Source organism: Haemorhous mexicanus, chromosome 28 (assembly GCF_027477595.1).
Source record: "Haemorhous mexicanus isolate bHaeMex1 chromosome 28, bHaeMex1.pri, whole genome shotgun sequence".
Taxonomy (NCBI): Eukaryota; Metazoa; Chordata; class Aves; order Passeriformes; family Fringillidae; genus Haemorhous; species Haemorhous mexicanus.
Window position 1 is genome coordinate 227,547 of NC_082368.1, and position 12,798 is coordinate 240,344.

Below are 12,798 nucleotides of genomic sequence, written 5' to 3' on the forward strand. Positions count from 1 at the left end.
TGTGAAAAATGAGTATTTTATGATTGGCTTTCTGCAAATATGAAAATGAATATTATATGTCTTATGTTAGAAAGTTATGCTGTATTAATTTTCTTAAGTTAATATAGTTAAATATAGTTTTAGGTTATAACATAAGGTTAAATATAGTTTTAGGTTATAACATAAGGTTAAAATAGAAACTGTGTAAGATACTTTTTTTAAAGAAAGGACTCACAGAGAGACAGCAGACACAGAACACCTAAATCTTTCAGCAAAAGAGAATTTATTGCTCCATTATTAGAAAAAACTAACTTCTTCCTGCCTCGCTCAGCCCTGCAGACGTCGTCAGGATTAAAAAGAAGAAGTTGACACTGACCAGACTGAATCCTGTGTTTGAATGGAATTCATGCATCATGGATGAGGTGTATGAATATGCAACAGGCTGTTGTTTTTAAGGGTTAATCCTCTGTTAACGTGGGTCCTTTTTCGAGCTTATGTTGCCCAGAAAATGGTACCCGGACGTCCATAACTCTTTGTTTCCATTGTCTCATATTGTCCTAATCCCAATTGTCCCAACTATTATTACTCTAATTGTATTGCTATTTTTATAACCATTTTATTGTCATTAAACTTTTTAAAATTTTAAAATCAAGTCATTGGCGTTTTTCACAAAAGCAACGGAAGGGCTGGGCAGTGGCAGCCAGGTTCCAGAACGTGGCAGAGAGAGGCTCCCTAGGACAGGAAAGGGGCTCAGGGATCCCGGGGTTTCCTGTGAGGCACTCCAGTAGATGGAGAAGGGTCCTCTGTTTGGTGAGGTGACACGGCCGCTGCTCACGGTAGAAAAAAAGGCAGCAGGAGATGGAACTGCAGTGGTAACGAATTCTCCCCACATCCTCTCTGCCCCTGAATGCCAGGAGCACAGGATGCCTAGGGGCTATGCCAAACTCCTTTCTCCCCAGCCCAATTCTTGGTAACTTTGCCCTTCCAGTGCCCCTTCTCCGTAGTTACTTCTTTTGTCTCTCTTAAATACTGATCATTATTGTTTCTTGAAATAAATAGGGCAGGAGATCTTTCTCCTCTTAATGCCTTTATTTAAAGTGATCAGTTCAAATCATCACTCTCTGGAAAGTGCAGATCTGTCCATTAGGAAGTAGAACTGGGGGTCCAGTCACTATGAAAGCAGTGGGGGTATACCCTGTGTTCCTGATTTTCTGGTTTGACATTTGACCTCCTCTGTCCAGCCAACATCCTTAGGTTATGGTGAGGGGCACAAAGGGTTTTCAGCGTCTCTGCCAGTTCTGGGCCCCATCCCTGATGTCCAGACACTACTTTGATCTCTTAATTTCGTATTGGCTCGTTGTTTTAGGGGTTCCTTTGCTGAGTTTGGTTTACCCCGTTGCATCTTGGCTCTGAGGTTATTTGCATGTCAACTCCAAGGTCCCCTCCTTTCACCGTTGGGGGAGGGGGGGGTGAGGAATGCCATTTTCCTGGCTGCTGGCAGGGTGGTACAAAGAGAGGAATTCCCAGCAATAGGGAGTTAATGACCAACTTTTAACAGGTGATTACAACATGAATCTAACAAAGAACTCCCCTCTGCCAGAACTGGTTAAACAACTTGTAATTCTACAACCTTTTTTTTAAAAAATGGGTAACCCTTTTTTTACTCATAACATTTTTTAGCAACAAAAATGGGAGAAAATTCCCCAAGAAAACAAAAGGAGGAAATCCTAAACTCCAGCCCATGGTGTCCCTTCCCATGGCAGCAGTATGAAACTGGGTGGTCCCTTCCAACCCAGTACCATTCTGGTATTCTAGGATTCGATGACTTCCTCCTCCACCAATTGAATCCCAGGTATGTTTTTGACTTGTGCAGCTGGGCAACTGTAGACTGTGGCTTCTGTGGCCAAATTTGCCAAATCAGTATGACACTGCGCAATCTTCTTGCAGCAAAAAGTGGGAAAGTGGTGTCGTCTCTCGTTTTCAGGAGCCCATGACACTGTTCATGCCCTGAGCATTGCAATGAGGAGAGCCACTGACACTGCATCCTGTGTTCCCTGAGAGCGCTGCCCGCACCCACTCCTGCAGTTGCAGCTCTGTGCTGCCTGTGAGGGACTGCTGAGATGATAAACGCTGCCGCAGCTGCCTCATTTGCCATTAAGATTCCTCTCACACTGAGCAATCGCCCTCTCCAAGTGTGGGGAGAGCCCAGCCGGGCTTTTCTCCACAGTTGCTTCGCAGCTCTGCCTGCAGCAGTGCAGAGCTGCGGCTCAGGCTCTGCCGGGAGAAGGTTGCAAAGAACAATGTGTGTTTCATTTCCAGTGGCCCAGATTGTTAAAAATAGGTTAGAAACTGTTGTAAAATAATTGATAGATTGTAAAGCATGTACTGTTAGTTTGTTGTTATATTGTAAAAGGGTTTAAAAGAGTAGTTATGAGAAATACAGTACCTAATGTACCATAAGACACCTAAGTAAAGTGCACCACTCGCAAAGCAAAGCGGGCCAGCCTGGACAGAACTGTAACAGGCCAATCAAGCACCTAAAACCTTCATGCAAATGAAGAATCCAAAAAGAAACAAATCCAAAAGGACAAAAAACAGGATAAAAAGGGGCTTCTGTCCCACTGAATCTCTGCCGTTCCACCTGAAACATCGGGGACATTGCTGCTGAAGCAGCCCCAGTGCCAGCACTGCAGCATCCTCAATCAGAATGCTCCTGCTCGGCCCTCAGGCCCCCTTGCTTTAGGCCTTTCTTTTTCTTATAATAAATGCTGAAATCTCTTTAGTGCCAGGAGCCTGCTCTAATTTTTAATACAGATGATTATCCACCATGGTTTATAGCCCAACCTTTATTGTGCCACATGCCCTGGGAAGAGATTTATCCAGTCCGTCCCTCTATGCACCTTTGCCTCTAGAAGATTTTAGCCTACCTGCTAAACAGGCTCTCCAATTAACTGAAAAATTTTACCTCTAAATCCAGTTTTTCCTTCCTTCCCAGACACATTTTACTTTCTCAAAGACTATGGTCCTGAGCAGCGTCAGGGGCAGAGTTAAGGTATTTTGAGGAGTGCAATGCTTTGATGGGCTGTAACAAGAGACAGCCCCTGAATGACCTGCCGCTTGTTAGTGCAGCGCCATGGTTAGGGGAACGAGTTTAAACTCATCCCAAACCCTGCGAGGGTGACTGAACTGCTGGAGGCTGGATTTTGAAGCCAGGACACCTAACTGCATCCTGCTCCTGCTCTGCTGCCCTCACTGTGCCACTGCCACTGTAGTTTGTCACACGAGCAAGTCAAGAAGCATTAATTACCCTCCACCATGGAGCAGAAGGCCACAGAGCCTGTGGGGAAGGCACCTGCTTGTCCTTCTTGCTTAGCACCAGGCTGTGATACCTCTTGGTATCACAGCCTGAGGGATGGGTGTTAGCAAGTGGCTGTGAAGTGCAGGGAGCATGGGGCCAGCCATGAGAAACAGGAAAACGGTACAAAACAGTCCATGCAGCACCTGAGCAGCCCCTTGGCAGGGTCAGTGCCTTCCCCAGCTCCTGCTTGCTTCTTCCAGGCAGGAATAACCCATTTTCTACCCTCTTGCTAGGCATACTGTGTGTCCTGTGAAAAATGTGTATTTTATGATTGGCTTTTTGCAAATATTAAAATGAATATTATATGTGTTATGTTAGAAAGTTATGCTGCATTAATTTTCTTAAGTAGTGTGTTAAATATAGTTTTAGGTTATAACATAAGGTTAAAATAGAAACTATGCTATGTAAGATACTTTTTTTAAGGAAAGGATGTGCAGAGAGATAGCAGACACAAGACACCTGAATCTTTCAGAGAAAGAGAATTTATTGCTCTCTTATCAGAAAAAATGAGCTACTTCCCGCCTCGCTGAGCCCTGAAGACGCCGTCAGGATTAAAAGGAAGAAGTTGACACTGACCAGACAGAATCCTGTATTTGAATGGAATTAATGTATCATGTATGAAATGTATGAATATGCAACAGGCTGTTGTTTTTAAGGGTTAATCCTCTGTTAACGTTGGTCCTTTTTCGAGCTTATGTTGCCCAGAAAATGGTACCCTGACATCCGTAACTCTTTGTTTCTCATATTGTCCTAATCCCAATTGTCCAAATTATTATTACTCTAATTATATTATTATTTCGTAACCATTTTATTCCTATTAAACTTTTAAAGCTTTAAAACCAAGTGATTGGCCTTTTTCACAGTCCCTAGGGTGGATCCAAGCCTTTAGTCATACCCAGGGTCACCCAGGAGAAGAGCAAAACCCCGCCAATGAATAATTGGGCAGACCTCTTCACCGTGGGTGATCTGGATATACAGTCAGACACCTCTGCCCTCTGAACACACCTCCCTACCATACAAGAGGTTTAATTTGCCTTGGAAAAAATCAGATGAATCTTGAAGGGGCTATTTCTGCTGAGGTTTAGAAGCAGATACTGCCGTGATACACAGAAAGACTCAAAAGCTCAAAGACAAAGTGAGTTATAAAGTAGGTATATATTTTTGGCTGGACACATGCAGGATACCTCCGCAAAGGCATGTGCACCTACTCGCTCTCACCGTTCTTTTTTATCCTCTAAAATGTTACATATACATTAGGTTGTGCAGTGTATTTATGCATAATCTTTTCCTGGCTCCACCCTTGTCACCTAATTATCTTATCAGTCCCTTGTGTCTCCGTACTTGTCTCTGGTGGTTGTCTTGGGGGTCCTTGGGGGTCACAGGGTGATGAAGTAAGTAGTCTTCATCAGAGCTGACCTTCTTACCCCGTCTTCTTGTGCATGCTTACTGATCCTTTGGTCACAGTCCAAACTGTGAGGTTGGTTGGATCTCGTTTGGGAGTCCAGAGGACCCTTGTTATCGTGATAGCCTTGTAACTTTGTCCTGTTTTGATGAACATCATCCTTCCCTTGCATTCTTTCATGTTGCTCTCACACGTATACCCTATTCCCCATGTGAAAAATGCGTATTTTATGATTGGCTTTTTGCAAATATTGAAATGAATATTATATGTGTTATGTTAGAAAGTTATGCTGTATTAATTTTCTTAAGTAGTGTGTTAAATATAGTTTTAGGTTATAACATAAGGTTAAAATAGAAACTATGCTATGTAAAATACTTTTTGAAGAAAAGACATGCAGAGAGAGAGCAGACACAGGACACCTAAATCTTTCAGCAAAAGAGAATTTATTGCTCTCTTATCAGAAAAAATGAACTTCTTCCTGCCTCGCTCAGCCCTGAAGACGCCGTCAGGATTAAAAGGAAGAAGGTGATAATGGCCAGACAGAATCCTGTGTTTGAATGGAATTTATGCATCATATATGAGGTGTATGAATATGCAACAGGCTGTTGTTTTTAAGGGTTAATCCTCTGTTAACGTGGGTCCTTTTTCGAGCTTATGTTGCCTAGAAAATGGTACCCTGACATCCGTAACTCTTTGTTTCTCATATTGTCCTAATCCCAATTGTCCAAATTATTATTACTCTAATTATATTATTATTTTATAATATTTTTTATTCCTATTAAACTTTTAAAGCTTTAAAAACAAGTGATTGGCATTTTTCACACCCACATATACCCTGTCTTCCCTTTACAGGCAGTTAGCACAGTAAAATGCAGCAAATATTAAACAATATTTTATCTAAATATCTCTTTCTAATCAATACCCCTCTAATTCCTAACTCTGTGTCTCAGCCGAGTGCCACTCTGTGTTCACCACCTCTCACCCGGTGCTGCAGCTCAGGCACTGGGAGAGCCCTGTGGCTGCCAATTGAACGTTCCTGGGAGCAGCAGGATGCTTGCAGGAACAGCTGCTCTTTGCAGGGATGGACAGCTCTGCATGGAGCATGGTGTCACTGTAGAGCAATTAGCTCCCGTTTATATCTGTTAGGTGTGTGATTAGTGTCCCATTAATGCAGTTACCTCGGTGGCATTAGGAAAAGTATGTAACTGGCACCGAGGCAGCTGTAGCTCAGCTGCTGAGCACCACACGGAACCTCTTTCTGGGTTTATCTGAGCTCGGTGAAAGGAGACAGCTTGTAGTCCCCTCCCCAAGCACTGGACAGGCTGGTTTCTATGTGCAGCCCTGGCTATGCAGCCCCACCTGCTCCTTGCTCACTTTAGCTGCATTAGAAAGCAATTTCCCACCTTCCGTTCTTGCTTCAAACTCCCAGAGCTGTTTCAGGGAACTGACGAGGAGTGTCCCAGCTGCTTCCCAGAGCTGCAGGATGCAGAGCTGGGGTTTATCCTTTTAGGAGGTCAGACGGCCAAATCTGACCATGGGTGGACACAGGTCCTTTTCTGAGCCTTGTATTCTCCTTGTGACTGTCCATGTGGTCATTGCCAGGGGGATGAGGGTGGACAAGGAAAGGAATCACATGTCTGCCCATTCCCAGCTGTACCCTGGCCCCATCCCACCTTGACAAGGTGTCAGCCCATGTCACAGCTTGGCTTTCAGAGTCTTGACAAACTCCTCCCCACAGCACCAACAGCGTTGGTGTGATAGATGAGTAATGCGATGATTGACTTTCACAATTAACAGACAGATAGCATGTATATAGGTTAAGAAAAGTTTTATAGGTTTATAGTTATGTTTTACCCCCTTGCGTTGTTATCAAGAGACAGCCTGGGTTTGGGACATTTGGGAGAGTCAGATTGTTACTATGGCAACAGCTGACCTCCAATGAAGCTTTGAGGAAGTGATCTCCACCACTGGAAGCGAAGGAGGAGTTGATGGACAGAACTTTGGGAGAGGATAAAGGGCTAAAATGCGAAACCTCCATTGTGTGGTCAAGCACATGGTGGGAAAATGCAGCTGAAAAGAAAAAAATCAGCTGAAATGCAGGAAAATGCAGCTGAAATGTAGGGAAAAATCTTTTGCACCCAGCACCATAATATTTTGTCTATTCAATCTTTTGTTATATTTTTGATAAGGTTTAATAAACCTTTCTACATTTCTGAAAGTGAGTAGCATTTTCTCACAGTTGGCTTTTCAGAATGTCAGGGAAGGACTGTGTGGGATGGGGACAGGCTGTGGAGGGTCCATTTCCATCCAGCTCCACCAGAGATGTCACCTTCCCAACCACCAGTGTGATATCCCCAGCCCTTTTCTGGAAAGACCAACAAGCCACTGGCCTCTTCTGACCAGCGCATTCATGGGTGAGGGCTGAGCAGAGGAAGCTGTGGAACATCGAAGTCCCCTGCCAGCCCTTGCTCCAGTGAGGATGTTTGATTCTGGGAGAGCTTCTGACAATCCTGATTAACAACCTTTTCATCTATTCATGCTGGTGATAAGCCATAGGAGCTCTGGGCCTTTGAAGCCCTATAATCAAGATGGTTTGAAAGAAGTAATTTTCTTCTCCTGCAGCCTGGTTAATTCTCTTTTAATTTCTTCCCATTTTGCATAGATTTCTCTTGTTTGCCATGGCCCTGGCTCCACACTTCCTCCTCTCCAGCAGTGCTTGATTTATGCCTTGTTTTGCCAGGTTGGGATTTGTGATGATTTGGGCTATGCCAGGGCCTTCAAAGCTCCTCACACAATTTAAGTGTACCATGCCTGAGTTGCAATTTCTATAGGAGAAAATCTCCAGGGACTGGGCTAGGTTTTGTTCCTTGCTATTGCATTTTGTGTGGGGGCACTGCTTTTGGAAAAAGAAATGGAAAAACATGGGAATTACACACAGGTGGGAAATTTAGCAGCAGGAAATGTATCTCCTTTGGAAAAAAACAAACCCAACCAAGCAGAATTAATTATTTAAGACTAAAGTTTTACCCTGGGGGTCAAAAGAGATGAATGAAGCTGATCTGAATTAAAATATGTGGGGTTTATCCCTTTTAAGTTTGGGTTTGTGTGCAAGGGCTAACAACAAGGAGAAAAGGAGTTAGAACCCTCCTGATCAAAAAAACAGCTAAGCTGTTGAAAGTTTTGTTAAGGAGTTGGGGACCAGCATCAAGGTGGACTCAGTTATGTTGGGAGCACCTGATCCTGGGTGGAAGCAGTGGGACTGCTCCTGAACTGGGTGAGATACACTTTGATCCAGTTTGTGATTTATATGTCAAACTTCAATTCTGGCAGTGGAAAGCCATTCCCCCTTTTCCTGGTACTCCAAGCCCTTGTCCAAAGTCCCTTTCCAGCTCTCTTGGAGCCCCTTTGGGCACCTGAAGGGTTGTGTGTTTCCAGAGTAGAGGACTATCACTATGGCCTCCTCTGGAATCACTGCAGAAGATTTCATGTCCTTTCTTTCTTGGGGTCTCCAGAGCTGGACACAGCACTCCCTTCACGGAAAGCACTCCCTGCATACAAATGGGGCAGGACATCCCCCAGAGGAAAAAAAAAGTCTACTTTATGTGCTTATTTATTATTATTCAATGTGCAGCTTCTAAGCACATCTTAACCACATTAATGCATTAAATATAGCTCCCTTTAGCCACCCAAATAATTTAAATCAGAAACATGAACATTTCTATTACTCTGGCTTGGGTGGATGGAGTGTCACTCAAACTCCAGTCAGGATGCAATTCTTTTTTCCTACAATCCAAGGCTTTTCCTGAAGATCTCGTCCTGTTTTCCTTTTGAATTAGCTGGCAGAGTCACACTGCTTTTTCCTAACTTGTACTAAGGTCCTGCTTCTGTGCTTGTGTTTCATTCTTAGGCTGCAGTTTCCCCTGTTTGTGTTTCTCCAGGTCTCTGGCTCCTGTTGTGCCAATAACTGTTCCTCTGCTTTTGGGATTACTGGAAGTGCTTAACCCAGGGCTACCCTTTTTGCCCCATATTCCACATCTCCACAGGATTCTTGAGAGCCACCAGCTCCTTGGGACTCTCCAGCCATCCAACTGCAGGAAGAGCCTCATCCACCCTCCAAGACCTCACCTTGCAGCCCAGAGCTGCAAGCACAGGGCAGGAGACCCTACTGGTTGCAGCATCACTGGATCATCTGCTCTTCCAAAGGCTGGTTTCATCCCAAACAAAGCTGACATCCTTCTGGAAGGAGAGAGATGTTAATAGTTCCTGGCAGTCAGAGAAGATCCTTTGGGGCTGAGCCAGAGGTTCTGACACCTCGTGCTTGGAGGTCAGCCACACTCAGCACACAAACCCCAAAGATTTTTGCTGGCTGGGCTTTGACAGCCATGTCACCAACACCATGTGCTGACAAGGGCAGGCAGGGACAGGTCCTTGGTGATTTGCCTCTATGAAAAATGGGGAGGCAGAAAATGAAGCAGCCAAGGACCAGGAGAGAGGACATGGACATCTGGATCTCAAGCATCTGCATTGGGCCCACTGGGTACCAGCCCTGTGGGCACAGCGCTGAGTGAGAGAAGTTGTGAGCCTTCTCCTGCTGCACCCAAAATTAGGGTCTCGCAGCGCACCTGGATACATCAGCCAGCTGGCTGAAAGTGGAAGGTCAGAACAGACAGCAGCATGTTTGGTGGGGTTGGCTGGGTCAGGGTGGGTGCTGGGGACATTTCCTTTGGACAGAAGGAGGCTCTGGGCTGCTTAGGAAGGTCCCAAGCCTGCTTTACACTGATGTCTCCTGAAACAGGTCTCAGACCTGGACAGAGGGTGCTCGGGGGTGAGAGGATGCTCTGCAGCAAAGGCGCCTGCAGGATGGTGCTCAGCCAGCAGAGCTTAATATTTCCCAAAATCCATAGCAAAACTGTGTCTCAGTTTCCACACTAAGCAGGAGGCTCAGCAACAGATTTCAGCAGACTAAAGGTAACTTTCCCATGGAAAATTTTGCCTGACAGGGAGGAGGGCAGGGCCAGGGATCTCAGCCAAGGTGCTTGCAAAGCCTCTCCTGGGAGCAGGTGGTTGCGGACTGCAACTATTTCCAAGCAAAGCTGGAAAACCTGGATAGTCCTTGGTGCACATCCTTCTGGATGAGGGCACCAGCTGGGAGGATGGACTCAGCTGTGGGTGAGAACATGAATTCCTGGTTGTGGGATTAGCCCATCCCTGCTCTGTGCAGGTCCCAATTCATCAGGCTGTGTGATCACACACCTCTGCTGCCTTCAGTACAGCCCAGGGGCTCCTCAAGGATTCTCTCTGTGGCTGAGCAGATGAGATCTCACATGGAATCACTTGTGTCTCTGATCTTTAGTTTACCTCCAAATTGGAAAAATATGTCCTTTTGAAATTTTCATGAGGGTGGCAGAGCTGCCTATATACTACTACCACCACGTGTATCTGAGAGCTGTTTAACTGCAACTGTGGTGACAAATATCAGCATGAGGCTCAAGGCTAGAGAGAGCAGTGAAGGAGAGGGCATTGGAATTAAAGGATGAAATATTTATTTGGGAGTTTAGCAGTGCTCAAAGGATAGCATTTCACAGATGAGAGGCATCCTGGGGCAGACAGTGATGAAAGCCACAACTGAACCCACTGGGCTGTAAAACTGCCATGAGATTTCCTCTCTCTCCCAACATCCCACCTTTTCCAGAGTCCTTACCTGCCTGGGAAGGTACAGCAGAGTTCAACATCCAGGAATGGTCCAAAGCTGTGGACCACCAGATAGATATGTGTTTGAAGAAAGGGAATGACAGCCCCGCTTTGTTTTAAATACCAGCCATAAACCCAGTGATTTTTCGTGCCATGGAACTGCAAGGTCCTGGCTCTGGCAGCGGGGATATTTGCACAGGGCAGCCTAGTTGGAAGGTGGAATGAAGGCACAGATCTCCACAGGGAATCAGGATCATGAGCTTCCCTCTGCCTCCATTCAGGCTCTGGAGGGCAGGTTTTCTCCATTGCTGGCCATTGGTTTGCTGGGGATGTATCTCTGGGCACCCAAACTTTGATCCCAGGTGGTGGGAAATTACTCCAGGACTGGTGACAACATCCATGGTGGGTTTAATGTGTCAACCAAATAAACAAGCTAAATGAAAATCAATCTCTCTGTGCTGGAGAAGCTCCTGTGCATCATCCCACTGGGATATCCCATAGCACTACGAGATCCCATGCTTGGAGTCCCGTTTTGCTTTTCCCAGTCCTAAAAGGTACCAGGATAACATAAAGGGTTAACACAGGAAGATCCCAAGAGGCTTCAGCCTTGTCAAGAGCACTGGATTGGCAGGTTGTTAATCTCAGAGTTACTTGATAAGTTTAAATACAATCATGTAATCAGCAGGAACCCGTAATTATTATTTATGTGCATGGTGCTTACTAAATTACAGTGCTCTCCAAGGTTCTGTGTGATGAACAAATTAATTCGAGTTTAATTGGCCCTCCCCTGCTGAGAAGCACATTACATTTTTATTCTGTATTAGCTCACCTGGCAAGGGGGAAAACATGGAGGACTTTCTCCAGCCATGATGGTACTTGTCTGCAAAACCTTTGTGGGATTCTCTTGGATGAGATGGTGTAGATACCTTTGTGGAGAGCCACCTCCATGCTCTAGGCACATGGAATTGGGATAGAAAGGAGACAAAAGAGCCTCTGGACCAGTGGGATGCTGAGCCCACTGCAGTGTGAGGATGATCCCATGGAAACTGGGGGCGGGGGCATGCCAGGGTTGTCTTTTCCAAAAGATAAACATGCTCCAAAAGTCCTTGTAAGAGGAATTGAAGTATTTTTAATCAAACAAGACTGAGAATACACACTCCAGCTACGGAAAGCAAAGTCACATCAGTTGGAGCAGACCACCAAGAGGAGAAGGGAAAAACAGTGATGTGTACACAGATGCTTCTGTTTGGGTTTCTTTCTTTGGTTTTTCAATTTCCAGCTTCTTTCCACCAAAAGACCCCACTTTAGAAAAACCCAAGTTGAACATGTAAGCACATCATTTTTTGGCAACATCACTTGCAGGGATGAGAAAAAAAAGCTCTCTGGGACATTTCCCCTTCTCCATTGCCAGCAGATCATTATTAGCTCCTGCTGAAGTACCCAACAAAGAAAACAAGACACAGAAGATGCAAGTCTACTCCTTGTAGGGCACTACCAGAAAGTGTCCATAGAGCTAGAAGCTGCCACTTTTCCCATTGCATAACCCCAGGGGTCTTTTTCATACCCATATTTTGAAGGAGGGGCAATTTTGGGGACTTTTGGCAGTGGCTGAACTTGAGCAAAGACTGAAACTTGGCCTGTGTGTATGGTCCTTATTGTGGTCACTGTGTCATGCTTGGAACTGTTGCAGTTCCCAGCAGATTATTGGAGTCAACGGGATATTTCCAGTTTTGCTGCAACATCTACAACATGCAGGTATAAAATCAAAATTGGAGGGAAGTAGGAGGAATTTGCTCTAAACTATTGAATTTCACAAATGTTTGAAGAAAGAACTCAGAAGATTTTCCCTATCCTTCTCTTTAAATTAAAAGGTGCACGATTTTATTCCTTTCTGGTGGTATATCCTGAGGAAATCACAAAATACTGCAATTTCAAAGATGCTTAAATCTCCCCATGGCAGGAAACATTTATGCCTGTTATTTATAGTGGGAAAACTGAGGCACAGAAGTGTGAAGGGGCTCACACCAGACCCTGTATGGCCCACTGGGATGCAGAGGGCAGACAGCCCATAAACCTGCTGGTCATCCCCAGATCTTGTATGGGACAAGGAAAAGGTGGCTCCAAAGAGGTCAAGGCAATCCACTCCTCTGCTCAGCTGCTTTTGGTGGCCACATGGAAGAGGGCAATGAGAGAATTCTGGGGACAATCTGGAGTCCCCAGAATAGGGAAGGAGAAAGGAAGGGAAGGAAGGGAGGAAAGGAGGCTGCTGCTCCTCCAAGGCACTTAACCCCAGCGTGGGGATGGTTTGGTCCCATCCCTTGCACAAGAGCAAGGAGCAGCTTTGGCACTGGGCCCACCTGCCCACATA